The sequence below is a fragment of the Hypanus sabinus genome, chromosome 6 (assembly GCF_030144855.1).
Source record: "Hypanus sabinus isolate sHypSab1 chromosome 6, sHypSab1.hap1, whole genome shotgun sequence".
NCBI classification, from domain to species: Eukaryota; Metazoa; Chordata; class Chondrichthyes; order Myliobatiformes; family Dasyatidae; genus Hypanus; species Hypanus sabinus.
In genome coordinates this window covers 45356550-45372348 of record NC_082711.1, presented here as the reverse complement: position 1 = coordinate 45372348, position 15799 = coordinate 45356550, and the positions used below count along the sequence as shown (strand labels likewise).

Here is a 15799-nt window from a genome sequence, read left to right as displayed (position 1 = left end):
CCTAATGTTGATAGTCAGTGTGACAGATGTGAAACCGAGACAGCCACATTGACATATGTTTTGGTTGTGTTCTGTACTGAAACATTTTGGAAGTCTATTTTCTGGACAATTTCTAAAGTTTTAAAAATTAATTTACAACCTAATAAATTGACAGTTTTATTTGGTATAATCACTCAATAGATTCATGTTATTTCTCCATCAGACCAACATGTAATTGCATTTGTTATATTATTGGCCAGATGGGCTATTTTGTTGAAATGGAAAGATTCTTCTGCTCCTACTTTGATACAATGGTTTTCTCAGGTGATGTTATGTCTTTATTTGGAGAAAATCAGAAATCAAACTTTTGATCCTTGATTTGATTTTGAGAAAAGGTGTGGTTCATTCACCCACTACTATCTGATTTGAGTTAATTAATATGGTTTCCTTCCGATATTTCCTTTAAGAGGATTTGAGTTAGCGGATTGATTTAATGGAAGCTTGTATGATGTATAACTCCAGGGTTGTACTCCCAATGTTTTTTTGGTAGCTATGGACTTCTCTGGTCAGATGGGTCGAATTATTGAAGATCCTGCAGAGGCTCAAAGTGCAGCTATGGAAGAAGATCAAACATGGAGGGTAAAAAAAAATCTCACTTTTTTCCCTTTCTGAAGGTTTATTAAGAGGTTCCAAAAAGATGGGGTATTGGAAATAATATCCCAGAGATGTCTTTGTTGCACTTCATTTATTAAAGGCCTGTTTATCTAATATCTTGTAATTCAGCACACTCTTGTAACTGGCATTTCAGTGGGAATAGACCAGTTCTATCTTAATGAACCTAGCATATTTGATTATTCATGTCAGCTTTCACTGTGATTGGACACAAATCCTTACCGTTTTTCCAAAAATACTATTGTTTTTTTTTAACAATATTTTTATTCAGAAGAAAAAAAAACAAGATTTACAGTGTGCAACACATAGATACATCTCAACATAACTTGTGTACATTCATATATTGTAATAAAATTGATCAAAATGTTATAGCATAACACATAAAGGTATACCACTCTGTAACCAAAAATTTAAAGATAGGTCATACATCATAAAAGAAATTTTTTATATTAAAAAAAGTCAACCCCCTACCAACTACCAAAGAAAAAAGCTGATGGATGATAATGGATAATTAGAAAAAAAACATATTCGCTTAAGATGAGAAAATAAAAATATACATAAAAGTCTGTGCACTGTTAAACTTTATAAATTGGAAAAGTAATTTAGGAAAGGTCCCCAGATATCATAAAAAGTTTGTTTCGAATTTAAGACTGAGCAGCGGATCTTTTCTAAATTTAATTAAGACATAATATCACGTAGCCATTGAAGATGTGTAGGAGGGGTAGACTCCTTCCATTTAAGCAAGATTGCTCTTCTTGCTAAAAGAGAGATAAAAACTAAAACTGTAGGTTAGGAATATTTGAAGTTATATCTTCATTTGCAATAATACCAAACAAGGCAGTAAGGGGATTTGGGTCAAATTGGACCCTAAAAAGTTGTGAGAAGGTATGGAATACTTCCCGCCAAAACTTTTCAAATTTAGGGCAAAACCAAAACATATGAATTAAAGAGGCATCAGCAGAGTTGCATTTATTACAAAGTGGAGAAACATTCGGATAAAAACTGGACAGCTTCTGTTTAGAAATGTAAGCTCTATGAACCACTTTAAATTGTAGAAGAGAATGACAAGCACAGAAAGATGATTTATTAACCCTTAAGAATTTTATTCCATCTATCGTCAGAAATCTGACAACTTAGGTCATCCTCACAAGCTTTTTTTATTTTATCTAAAAAATCTTGTCTAGAATCAATCAACAAGTTATAGATACCGGTAATAGAACTATTACCAAAAGTTTTTAAATTTATAAGATTGTGCAGTAAATTGTTATCAGGACCTATAGGAAAAGTAGTTAATTGGGAACGTAAGAAATCTCTAATTTGAAGGTATCTGTAAAAATGTGTTTTTGGGAGTGCAAATTTATTTGACAATTGGTCAAATGAAGCAAGAGATCCTGAGATAAACAGGTCCCAAAAACACTTAATACCTAGTTCATCCCAATCCTTAAAGACTTTGTCAGTCATGGAAGGGATAAAAAAATAATTAAGGAGAATGGGAGATGATAATGAAAAATTCACTAAACCGAAATATTTCCTAAATTGAGACCAAATCCTTAAAGTTTGCTTAACAATTATGTTATCTGTTATTTTATTTGCAGAAAAAGAAGAGTATGATCCAAGAAGAGAGACAATAGAGGGATTTTTTTTACAGAATTGACTTCTAAGGAGACCTATGATGGGCAATCTTTACGATAAATATAATAGGACCAGAAAGTAATATTCCTTATATTGGCAGCCCTATAGTAAAACCTAAAATTGGGGAGGGCTAATCCACCCATCTCTTTATTTCTTTGTAGGTAAACTTTACTTAAACGAGCTTGTTTATTATTCCAAATATAAGATGTTAAAATTGAATCTAAATAATCAAAGTAGGTCTTAGGAATAAAAGTAGGTAAGGCCTGAAAAAGATTAAAAATTTAGGAAGAATCTTCATTTTAATTGAATTAATTTGGCCAATTAGGGATAAAGAAAGAGGAGGCCATTTAGAAAGCGTCTTTTTCACATAATTCAATAAGGGTTTAAGTTTTCTTTAAATAAATTCTTGGAGTTTTTAGTAATTGTTACACCTAAATATGTAAATTGACCTGTAACAACCTGGAATGGAAATATGGCATTTGATGACATTAGGTCATTTAAAGGAAATAGCTCACTTTTATGTAAATTCAGCTTATATCCTGAAAAAGAACTAAACTACAGCAGGAAACTAGACAAGGTTGCCCTCTTAGTCCTTTACTAAGATAATGTGATACGATCCCACACTAAAGTTTATTCCAAAAAATATAAGCTTGTGGTTCAGGAGGTAATATACTGGTGTAAATGACTGGCTGGCTAACAGGAAACAGAACAAATAAATTATTTCTGATTGGAAAGATGTAACAAGTGATTCACAAGGATCAATGCCAGTAGTCAACCTGATGCAATTTATATAAATTTCTTGTGTAAATTGGTTGAAGGCATTGTTGCTAAATTTGTTGATAAGGCAAATGGAAAAAGACATTATAAAGAAAATGTAAGACCACGAAGGGGTGTAGACTTTGCTGAATGAAGAAAGATCTGGCAAATGAATATAATATAAGAAAATGTGAAATTAACTGTTGGCAGCAAAACAAAAAAGAAATATTGAGTAATACTAAGTTATGACATACAGAAGGATTTAGATATCCTGCTTGATTTGCACAAAGCTAAAATGTAAGTAGCGCAAGTAGTCAGGGAAGCCAACAAAATGTTATTGTTTATCACGAGTGGAGCTGAATACAAAAGTAGGATGATTATATTTCAGTTATATAGGATGTTCAGAAGACATATTAATAACTAATAAATTAACATTTAAATGTTAGAATGAAGCATTGTATAATATCTGCATTATTTAATATTAATTTCCATTTAATGATTTAATTGACAGAAACGTAGTCAACACATGAACACATTGGGTAGTTCAAGTCCTTTACATCCTCCCATGCTCAGTCACAGTAAGTTGTATTTAAATGGAAAGTTTGATTTTATTCAATTATTTATTAGTAGAAGATTCACGAAGTTTGAAATTTAAAACCTGATCTGTTTAAATATCCAGCTATTCACAGAACACAACCATAGTTTCATGGACGCATCACTCGTAAAGAAGCTCATTGTATTATTGAAAAGCATGGCCCTGTGGATGGGTAAGATAAGAAAGGGAAATGTGCTTCAAAATCCAAAAGTGTCTCTGTAATGCAATTAATCTTGTACTGTTAAGAAATTTAAAATATCTTTTCCAAGGCTTGGAGATTATTAATTATAACCAAAATGATTTGTGCAAAGTTCTTGCTGATTATTCAAAATGTAATTTTTTCACAATGCATTTTATCCTTTTCTGTTAGTGATAAATGTGTTATGTAATGAACTGGAGGTGATGAGGGAGCTTATGGTAAAGAGGCAGTGATCACAAAATTGAGTTTATCTTGAAGTTTGATAGGGGGAAAGTAAAGTCTGCTGTGGCAGTATTACAGTGGTATGAGAGAGGAGTTGGCTAAAGTTAATTGGAAGGAAATGTTGGCAGGGATGACAGCAGAGTAGCAATGATTTGCGTTTCTGAGAAAACTGAGGAAGGTGCAGGATAGATGTATTGCAAAAACAAAGAAATCCTCAAATGGCAGAATAATACAACTGTGGCTGACAAGGGAAGCCAAAGCTAATGTAAAAGCCCAAGAGAGGGCATACAACAAAGCAAAAATTAGCAGGAAGATAGAGGATTGAGAAGATTTTAAAAACCTACAGAAAGCAACTAACAATCATTAGGAGGGAAAAGATGAAATATGAAAGCAAGTTAGCAACCAATATTAAGGTGGATAGAAAAAGCTTTTTCAAGTATATAAAAATAAAAGAGGAATGAAAATGGATATAGGACCACTAGAAAATGAAGCTAGAGAAATAATAATGGGACAAAGGAGATGGCAGATGAACTAACTGAGTATTTTCCATCAATCTTCACTGCAGAAGACTCTAGCAGTGTGCCAGGTGTTGAAGGCTGTGAGGCAAGAGAATTGAGTGCAGCTACTATTACAAAGGCAAACCACTGCTGTAACTTGACACGTACATGATTTCCCAATATGTCAGAGCAGCATGGAGGGAAATTGCCTGCCAACTGGAAATTCCAGATGTGACCTACCAACGACGACTATTACAAGGGAGAAGGCACTCAAAAAATGCTGTAAGACCTAAAGGTGCATAAGTCACCAGGACCAGATGAACTGCACAGGGATCTGAAAAAGGTTACGATAGAGATTATGGAGGCATGAGTAATGATATTTCAAGAATCATTGCACTCTGGCATGGTTCCAGACGATTGGAAAACTGCAAATATCACTCTGCTCTTTAAGAAAGGAGGGAAGCAACAGAAAGGAAATTATAGACCAGTTAACTTAACCTCAGTGGTTGTGAAGATGTTGGAGTCAATTATTAAGGATAAGGTTATGGTGTACGTGGTGACACAGGACAAGATAGGACAGAATCAAAATGGTTTCCTTAAGGGAAAATATTACCTGATGAACCTGTTGGAATTCTTTGAGGAGATTACAAGTAGGTTAGATAAAGGGAATGCAGTGGATGTTGTATATTTGGATATTGAGAAGGCCTTTGATATGGTATCACACATGAGGTTACCTACCAAGTAAAGAGCCCATGGTATTACAGGAAAATTACTGGCATGGTTAGAGCATTGGCTGATTAGTAGGGGGCAGCGAGTGAGAATAAAAGAATGGCTGCCCGTGATGAGTGGTGTTCCACAGGAATCAGTGTTGATCGCTTTGTTTTATGCTGTATATCAATGATTTAGATGATAGAGTAGATGGCTTTGTTGCCAAGTTTGCAGATGATACGAAGACTGGTGGAGGGGCATTTAGTGTTGAAGAAACGGGAAGGCTCCAGAAGGACTTAGACAGATTAGGAGAATGGGCAAGAAAGTGGTAAATGAAATACAATGTTGAAAAATGCATGGGCATGCTCTTTGGTAGAAGAAATAAATGTCCAGACCATATTCTAAAACTCTGAGATGCAAAGTGACTTGGGGTCCTTGTGCAGAACATCCTAAAAGTTAACTTGAGGTTGAGTCGATGGTAAGGAAGGTAAATGCAATGTTAGCATTCATTTTAAGAGACTCAAATATAAGAGCAGGGATGTGATGCTAAGTCTTTTATAAGGCACTGGCGAGGCCTCACCTTGTGTATTGTGAAAAGTTTTGGACTCCTTTTCTAAGAAAAGATGTGCTGGCATTGGAGAGAATTCGGAGAGGTTCACAAGGATGATTCTGGGAATGACAGGGTTGTCTTGTGAGGAACTTCTGATGGCTCTGGGCCTGTACTCACTGGAGTTTAGAGGGATGGGGTGGGGGGGGGGATCTCATTGAAACCTTTCTTTTGAATGTTGAAAGGCCTAGACAGAGTAGATGTGAAAAGGATGTTTCCCTTGGTGGGGGAGTTTAAGACAAAAGAGCACAGCCTCAGGATAGAGAAGTGTCCATTTAAAACAGGTGTGGAGAAATTTCTTCAGCAAGAGGTTGGTGAATTTGTGGAACTTGTTACCACAGGCAGCTGTGGAGCCCAGGTCATAGGGTGTATTTAAAGTGGAGATTAATAGGTTCTTGATTGGCCGCGGCATCAGAGATTACAGGGAGAAGGCCGGGGAGGGAGAAAAAAAGGATCTGCAATGATTGAATGGTGGAGCAGACTTGATGGGCCAAATGGCCTAATTCTGTTCCTATGCCTTATGGTCTAAATAGATTTTCATAAGAATGCCAAGGAAGAGGTAAATGAAGCTGGATAGTGAGGAACTTTACAACTAAGAGATTTATAAAAAGCAAGGTGGAAGTTGCCTGGCAAAAAAAGCATTAAAAATAGACAAAGCACTTTGATAAGAATGTATAAAAGATCAGGCTAGCAAATGGAAGTGTTGTGCTTCTTACAGAGGCAAAAGAATATATAATTAAGAAAAAGGAAATGGTAAAGGAATTAAACAATTACTTTGTTTCTGTCATAGATTGGAAGAGCACGGAAACAGGCCCAATTGGTTCAGAAAGATTCCCATCAAAGATCATCCATTTGCCCGTGTTCACCCATGTCCCTCTAAGTATTTCCTATCCACATACCTGCCTCAGCCACTTGCTCAAGCAGCTCATTCCATAGACTGACCATCCTATGGGAGGAAAATGTTGCCCTTGGAATACAATTAAATGTCTTCCCCCTCACTTAAACCTATGACTTTTGATTTTCCAACCCTGGGAAAAAGACCCTATACCCGGTTTTATAGGCCTATGTACAATCATCTTTCATTCTCTTACATTCCAATGAATGATATTCTCAAATCACAACAACCCCTTCGTAGTCTTTGTATCTTAATTTCTTCTTTCCTGTAGTCGGATGTCCAGAGTTGAAAACAATATTATATCAAATGTATCCTCACCAACGTCTTGTACAACTGCAAGATTACATTCCAACTTTTCTAAGTGCTGTGACTGATAGAGGTCAGCATGTCAGAAGCCACCTTCACCACCCTTTTGACTTGAGACATTATTTTCAGGGTATCATATACTTGTTCTCCTAGATTCCTGTGTTCTACAACACCCCCAAGGCCCTACCATTCACTGTGGAAGTCCACCACTCATTTTCTAACCAATACGCAACAATTGCACATGTTCAAATTAAATTTCATTTGGGATTCCATGGCCCACTTATGCTGATCAAGGTCCCTCAGTAAAACCCGATACCATCTTCACCATCTACAACACCATCTATTTTAGTGAAATCTGTTTACAACCTTACTAACCATGCCTTTTCATCCAAAGCATTGATATTGATGACAAATAGCAATGGATATAGCATGACCCCAGGGGAATCACCAGCCTTCCACTGTTGTCCTATTCTTCCTACCATCAAGCCAGTTCAAAGATCGAAATGCATTTATTACTCCTCTGTGATTTCATTTTCTTGCAAGCATTCACAGTAGATACAAAAAACACAATAGAATCAATGAAAAATTACTCACAAAGATGGACAAACAACCTATGTGCAAAAGACAACAAATTGTGCAAATACAAACAGAAAAACAAAATAATAAATAATACTAAAAATATGAGTCTTAGAGTCCTTGTGAGGTCATAGGTTGTGGAATCAGTTCAGTGTTGGGATGAGTGAAATCATCCACTCAAGTTCAGGAACCTGATGGTTGAGAATTAATAACTGCTTCTGACCCTTGTGGTGTGGGACCTAAGGCTCTCACTGCCTTCATGATGGCAGCAACAAGAAGAGAGCATGGCATGGATGATGGTGGTCTTTGATAATGGACGCTGCTTTCCTTCGCAGTACTCCTTGTACATGCGCTCGGTGATGGGTGGACTTTACCTCGATGGAGTTGGCTATATCCATTACCTTCTGTTGGGTTTTCTATTCATTTTCCATACCAGTCTGTGATGAATATCCTCTGCACTGCTTATCTATTGAAGTTTGTCAGTTTTAGATAACATGCTGAATCTTTGCAAAATTCTAAGAAAGTAGAGGCACTGCTGTGTCGTTGTAATGACACTTAAGTGCTGGACCCAGGACAAATCCTCAGAAATGATAATGCCAAGGAATTTATTGACCCTCTCCACCTCTGATACTCTGGTGAGGACTGGCTGATGGACCTCCTGTAGTCAATAATGAGTTCTTTGATTTTGCTGATATTGAGTGAGAGGTCTTTGTTGTCACAATTTGGTCAGATTTTCAATCTCACTCCTATATGCTGACACCTCACCTCCTTTGATTCAGACAATGATATTGGTGCTGGCCACGAACTTAAACATGACGTTAGAGTTGTACTTAGCTTCACAGATATAAAGTGTAAAGCCGGTAGAACAGGGGACTAAGTACGCAGTCTTGTGGTACAACTGTGCTGATGGTGATTGCAGAGGAGGTGTTGTTGCTAATACAATCGGACGGTCAGAATTGACTTCTCTGGTTACGTCCTGAAAAAAAACTAGTAGAATTCTTGATCATGATGCCCAAAGCCATATTGACTATTCCTAATCAACCACAGTATTTCCAAATGCATGTATATCTTATTCCTTGGAATCCACTCCAGTAGCTTCCCTACCACAGATGTTAAGCTTCCTGGTGCATAGTCCCCAGGTTTCTCTTTACAGCTCTTCTTGAATAAAAACACAACATTAACCACCCTCCAGTCTTCTGGCACTTCACCTGTTGCTAATGATAGTGTATATAACTCAGCCAGGAGTCCCACAATTTCTTCTCTGGCTTCCCACAATGTTCTTGGCTTTAGTTTATCATGCCCGAGAGATTTGCTCAAAGAATGACATCAAATGATCTATTTGCGTTCCTATTTTCTGCTCTCATTATTCACAGGAATTCTTCTTAATTCTAGTTCAGTAAAGTGTGCCTATAATTTAAATGTCAATATAATTTTGATTTTCATGATGCAGGTTGTTTCTTTTGTGGGATAGTCAGAGTAACCCAAAGACATTTGTGCTATCATTGTACTGTCAGCTGAAGATCAGACATTTCCAAATATTACCAGTAAGTTTACCATTGTATTTCTAAATGTTTTGAATTCATTCTTTCTTCTTTATAAACTGCATATAATGATGCAATCATTGATTTGTGCTAGGAAATGTCTTGCAATAATTCTATTCAATCAGCCTAACATAAAATTGCTCCCATCTGTTTTAATGAGAATTATAGATGCATGAACTAATGTTTGCTCCACTCTCCTCACAAGTATGGGAATAGTCAGGGTACATTGCTACCTTAACACTCTACTTTAGCCTGGAGAGGGCATACTCTGTCACTTCAAGTGTAAATGAATCATCCAGTTGCAGATTAAACTTCATTCATTAGCTTCTGCCTTTCATTTCTTTCAATGAAAAAGAAAATTAGGTGGGCTGTATGTGAGAAAACCAATCATTAATTCTTAGTTTTATCATCATGGTGTAAGTTAAAATTATCCATGATGCTCCTAGAAGTGATGTTTAGGCAGATATCTAAAAAAGCAGCATTACTATTGAAATTTAATCTCAGTTTTAAAGAATTTGATTCTTAGAACAGATATCATTGCCTGTCTGCTGAGGTTTGATTAACCATTTAACCACCAAGTTGAACAGTGAAAATTACGACTGAGAAGGTGCTCAGGAAGCTTAATGGTCTGAGGGTGGATAAATCTCCTGGACCTGATGGAATGCACACTGGGGTTCTGAAGGAAGTAGCTGGAGAGATTGTGGAGGCATTGCTGATGATCTTTCAAGAATCAGTAGTTTCTGGCATTGTACCGGATGACTGGAAAATTGCAAATTTTAGTCCACTATTTCATAAGGGTGGGGGCCAGCAGAAAGGAATCTACAGACCTGTTAGCCTGACATCAGTGGTTGGGAAGTTGTTGGAATTGATTGTTAGGGATGAGATTAGGGAGTACCTGGTAGCACATGACAAAAATAGGTTAAAGGCAGGATGGTTTCCTAAAAGGAAAATCCTGCCTGACAGATACTGCAATTCCTTGAGAAAATTACAAGCAGGGCAGACAAAGGAGATGCAGTAGACATGGTGTACTTGTATTTTCAGAAGGCCTTTGACGAAGTGGCATATATGAGGCTGCTTAGCAAGTTCAGAGCCCATGGAATTACAGGGAAGTTACTAGGGTAGGTGAAGCATTGGCTGGTCGGCAGAAAAGAGAGTGGGAACAATTAGATCCTATTCAGGCTGGCTGCTGGTTACCAGTGGAGTTCCACAGAGGTCGGTGTTGGGACCGCTGCTTTTTACAATGTATGTCAAAGATTTGGACAACAGTATTAATATATTTGTGGCTAAATTTGTCAATGATACAAAGATAGGTGGAAGAGCGGGTAGTGCTGAGGAAACAGAGTTCGCAGAGAGACTTAGTTTAGGGGAATGGGCAAAGAAGTGGCAAATGAAATACAATGTTGGAAAGTGTATGGTCATGCACTTTGGTGGAAGAAATAAACAGGCAGACTATTATTTAGATGGGGAGAGAATTCAAAATGCAGAGATGCAAAGGGACTTGGGAGTCCTTGTGCAGGATACCCTAAAGGTTAACCTCCAGGTTGAGTCGGTTGTGAAGAATGCAAATGTAATGTTGGCATTCAATTTTGGAGGATATAAGAGAGGGATGTGATGTTGAGGCTCTATAAGACACTTGTGAGACCACACTTGGAGTATCGTGTGTAGTTTTGGGCACCTTATTTTAGAAAGGGTATACTGACATTGGAGAGGGTTCAGAGAAGATTCACGAGAATGATTTCAGGAATGAAAGGGTTACCATATGAGGAACATCTGGCAGCTCTTGGGCTGTATTCCCTGGCGTTCAGGAGAATGAGGGAGGATCTCATACAAAAGACCTGAACAGACTAGATATGGCAAAGTTATTTCCCATGGTAGGGGAGTCTAGGACAAGAAGGCACAACTTCAGGATTGAAGGATGTCCTTTTGGAATTGAGATGCAAAGATATTAGTCAGAGGATGGTAAGTGTGTGGAATTTGTTGCCACAAGCCGCTGTGGGTGTATTTAAGGCAGAGATAGATAAGTTCTTGATTATCCAGCGCATAAAAGGGTATGGGTGAAAGCAGGGGAATAGGGATGACTGAAAGATTTGGATCAGCTCATGATTGAATGGCGGAGCAGACTCGATGGGCCGATTGGCCAACTTCTGTTCCTATGTCTTATGGTCTTTCACCAATCAACTTCCCAGATCTTTACTTCACCCCTCCCCTCCTGTTTCACCTATCACCTTGTGCTTTTCCCTCTCCACACCCCAACTTTTAACTCTACACCTCATCTTTTCTCTGCAGTCCTGCTAAAGATCTCAGCCCGAAAAGTCGACTATACACTTTTCCATGGATTCTGCCTGGTCTGCTGATTTCCTCCAACAGTTTTTGTGTGATATTTTTTCATTTATTTATTGAGAAAAAAATAAATGTATTTGTTGGAAAAGGTATGTGAAGCTTTGGGTAATGCTTTCAACAAAAGCTATTTGGAGTCCGATGTTTCAGTCAATGAAATGAGATTGGAAGTTTGGGTTGTAGAGGTGTACTGCTCTATAAAAAAGACATACAAAGTCAGGTTATGGTCAGAGCTGCTCTCCTCAAGAGAGATCTGTTTATGTGCACCATGCCTAGATCAAAACAACTTTCAGAGGGCCTTAGAAGAACAATTGTAGAGATGCTTGGAAGCTGGAAAGGCTACAACAACATTTCTAAAGACCTGAGTATTCATCTGGCCACAGTAAGAGAAATTGTGTACAAATGGAGGAAACTCAGGATCTGTTGCTCCTCTCCTGAGGAGTGGGCATCTTGTAAAAATCACACCAAGAGGACAATGTGCCATGCTGAAGGAGGTGAAAATGAACCTAAGGAAAACAGCAAAACATTTGTAGAAATCTCGAGAACTTGCTAAAGTTTCTGTTCATGTGTCCACTATAAGAAAAAAGAATGGTTTTCTTGGAAGGACACCATGGAGTGCTCTCCAAAAAATAACATTGCTACACATCTCGAGTTTGTAAAACACCACTTGGATTTTCTGCAGCGTTCTGGCACAATTTTCTGTGGACAAATGAGACTAAAGTTGAACTTTTTGGCAGAAATGCACATTGCTATGTTTGGGCACACTAACACCAAAACCTCATCCCAACTGTGAAGCATAGTAGAAGGAGCATCATGGTTTGGTGCTGCTTTGCTGCCTTAGGGCCTGGACAGCTTGCAATCATTCAGGGGACAACAATTTCAGAATTGTATCAAGAAAGAGACGGTAGCAGTCTGTCACCTGAAGCTTAATAGAAGTTGAATAATGCAAAAAGACAATGATTTGAAACACAGGAATAAATCAACAATAGAATGGTTTAAAAAGAAGAAATTTCATGTTTTTGAATGGCCAAGTGTAAAAGTCCTGACATTAATCCTATAGAAATGTTGCAGAAGGACCTGAAGCGAGCAGTTCATGCAAGGAAACCCACCAACATCGCAGAGTTGAAGCAGTTTTGGTTGGAGGAATGGCCTAAAATTCCTCCAAGCCAGTGTGCAGGACTGATCAACAGTCACATGAAACATTTGGTTGAAATATTGCTGCACAAGGAGATCACACCAGTTACTGAAAGCAAAGGTTCACATACTTTTTCTTGGATCAATTTTCTCAATAAATATATTAGTAATGTTTTTTGTGTTAATTATTTCATTGGGTTCTCTTTATCGCGTTTTAGAACTTACGTGAAGATCTGATCACATTTTAGGTCATATTTATGCAGAAATCAAGAAAATTCTGCAGGGTTCACAAACTTTCTAGCACCACTGTATATGGTGCCAGTTTTTAAGCATTTGTGTCTGTTGCAGTAATTGTTGCACCTGTTATATTTTTGTATTCAATCAATTTCTTTTACTTTTGTAGAGTGAAGAAAATGGACAGCTTGTTTTCAGTCTTGATGATGGAAATACCAGATTTACTGATCTTATACAACTTGTTGAATTTTATCAACTGAATTGAGGAATTCTTCCTTGTAAGCTAAAGCATTACTGTGCCCAGATTTCTTTATGATAATGATTTGAATTAACTATGACAGGAAATGCTACCTTATTCTCTGTAACAAGTTTGAGATCTTTCAGAGGAAAAAAAACTGCATTCTCCAACAAGACTGTGAAATCAAGTAAAATCATGAATTGAACACTAACTTGAGGCTGTGCCTGTTCACAAAGACATGGTAATAATGCAGAAGATGGTGTGAGTGACTGGGTGTTTTCAAGTTTTATTAGTCACTTTATACATTCTGATAATTATATTCACGATGAACTACTTAAACTGTTTATTACAGCAAAAAACTTGACTATAGCACCTGCTTTGGGATAATCTTGATACTGTATTTGAATTAAAGAAAAATGAATTTATATTCTAAAATGGGCAGATAATTTGTCTATTCAATTTTTTTAAGTAGTATTGCTGAAGAGACGTATGACATCCTACAGCATGTTTTTTTTTGCTTCCTGAATGCAAGCTGTTGTGAATATTGTCCAGGTGTAGACATCTTGAAAGAATAGAGAATAATGTATGTACCTGCTGCTTTTGGAAGTTAACCTAGAGTCATTTACAATGTACATTATGGGATATTCATTGTCCAATGACAAGTAAAGAATAGGTCAAAAAGAACTCGGATTCAGCACATTTTATTGCTGAGAGCTAAATTCTTTAAATCGGGTTATGAAGCGATGGTAGATAATGAGTATAAAATAAATGCAGGCATTACAGAGATAACATTGGATTCAGCAGGAAAACTAGCAGTTGCTAGTGCTAGTATTTTGATTTCAATGTCAAAGGAAAATAGTTGGTGTATGAGGGCTGTTCAATTGCCAAATGCCAGTTTACTGCTCCAAGGCCCATACTTCTTAACTAGACATCGAGATAAATGTCAAATAATGTAGCATTACTATTTGGATTTTATCATATTCTTTTGAGAATTTGCTGCACTGCACCAAATAGCATTTCTTTTCTGCAAAGGTTTAACAGATGGTTAAACCATTAATGGTATTGGTTTCGTCGTGGTGTGGTATTAGATTGTCCAGCCTTGGTAATCAAGATCATTTGTGAGGTGCAGGTTAGAACTTTTTAGTTATCAGATCACCAATGTAAGCCTTTATTATTGCAATTACATAAAAGCACTGTAAATGTTTTCAAGTGTACTGAATTCATTTCTAAATTGGGGACGTTATAAGATTAGTAAGTTCATTTCAGATGGCATAGCATGTAAAGCTACCAAATTACTTTACAAATGCAGTTCTAATTAATTAAACAGCTTTTAGGACAGCCCTATGTTGAAAGAATGTCATAGAAGTAGAATGCTGTAACTCATGTATTACATTTTGGCTCATAATTAATTTTCTTACAACATCTGTCAACTTGCAAAGCGATTTTGTCATGAGTTTTAGGATGTTGTGCATTTTTCCTTTGCTATTTAAGTAAATAGTGTTCATTTCTTGTCTTTTTTTTGTCAAAAGTGCCCTTTCAAACGGTTGCTTAATACTCCATAGTGTATGTATATACATGTATGCTTTTGTAATCATTTGCATAAATTGCTCTACACAGGCAATACTGGGGTGAAGGCAGTTCAATGGATCCATAAAATATATTCAAATAGTTTTGATAACAGGATCCTGACATGTTATTTGTAAACACCAAGCCAGAATTTTAAAATCAGTATTGCATCATTTTTGCATATTTATGAATGAAAATTATATATAAATTTAGAAAGGCAAAAGATTGTAGGAGCTCTTATGATAATGTGATGGTTAATGTTTTGAGCATTCCATAGCTAATCATTTAGTTTTGTCCATTATTTCAGCAGGTAATATGCATATACTACTAATTATTATATTATATTAATTATAATATTATATAATTATAATCTTATATTCTTATTATCAGCTTGACTGAGCTCTTCTACTGAAATTCTGACAGGGTTTCAATCTGACTGACCCAACAATCTGGCTGGCTATCAGTAAAAAACCAGTGACTGATATTTTATTTTTGTATTTGTGACATGAATGTACAGTAAATGGAGACTCTCAGGGTTGATGAAGCCTGTTGTTTTTTTTCTTTGTGGAAGAAAAAAAATCACAAGATAACATTGTGTTTGGCTTGAGAAGAATATACCAAATATGTTTGGTTATTAACCTACACATTGATATATTTGTCTACATTTAACAGCAAACTAACTTACCCATCAAAATGAAAGTAGCTTATGTGCTTCAATTTGTATGGGTCTATTCCTTAATATGTTTCTGCATGAAGATATAATCAATCATTTGACCAATCAACACATCTTTCAACTGATAGAACTTGCTAATCATGAATTATGTTTCACTTACTACAGAACTGATGATTCTGAAAAAGAATGTGGCAATCCTTTTTTTTCAGGGAATGCTTGAACAATTTAACTTTTTAAATGGAAATCTGCATTCATAATATGCTTGATGTAAATAGCTGAAAGGCTTGCGAACTTAACTGTAACTGTCCAGGTATTTTTGTATAAATAAAGGACTGATATATTCTGTTTATTGTAATTAGAAATAAACATTAATGCAAACTTATTATTTTGAAATACTTAATGCAAATGTTCATTCATTTTGCTAATTTAGTT

General features: G+C 36.5%; 1 pseudogene; it reads left to right on the top strand.

Annotated features, from left to right (window-relative positions):
* LOC132395142 (growth factor receptor-bound protein 10-like) overlaps window positions 1–13279 on the top strand; it is a 40396-nt pseudogene extending 27117 nt beyond the window's left edge.
* Window positions 13280–15799: the final 2520 nt, after the last annotated feature.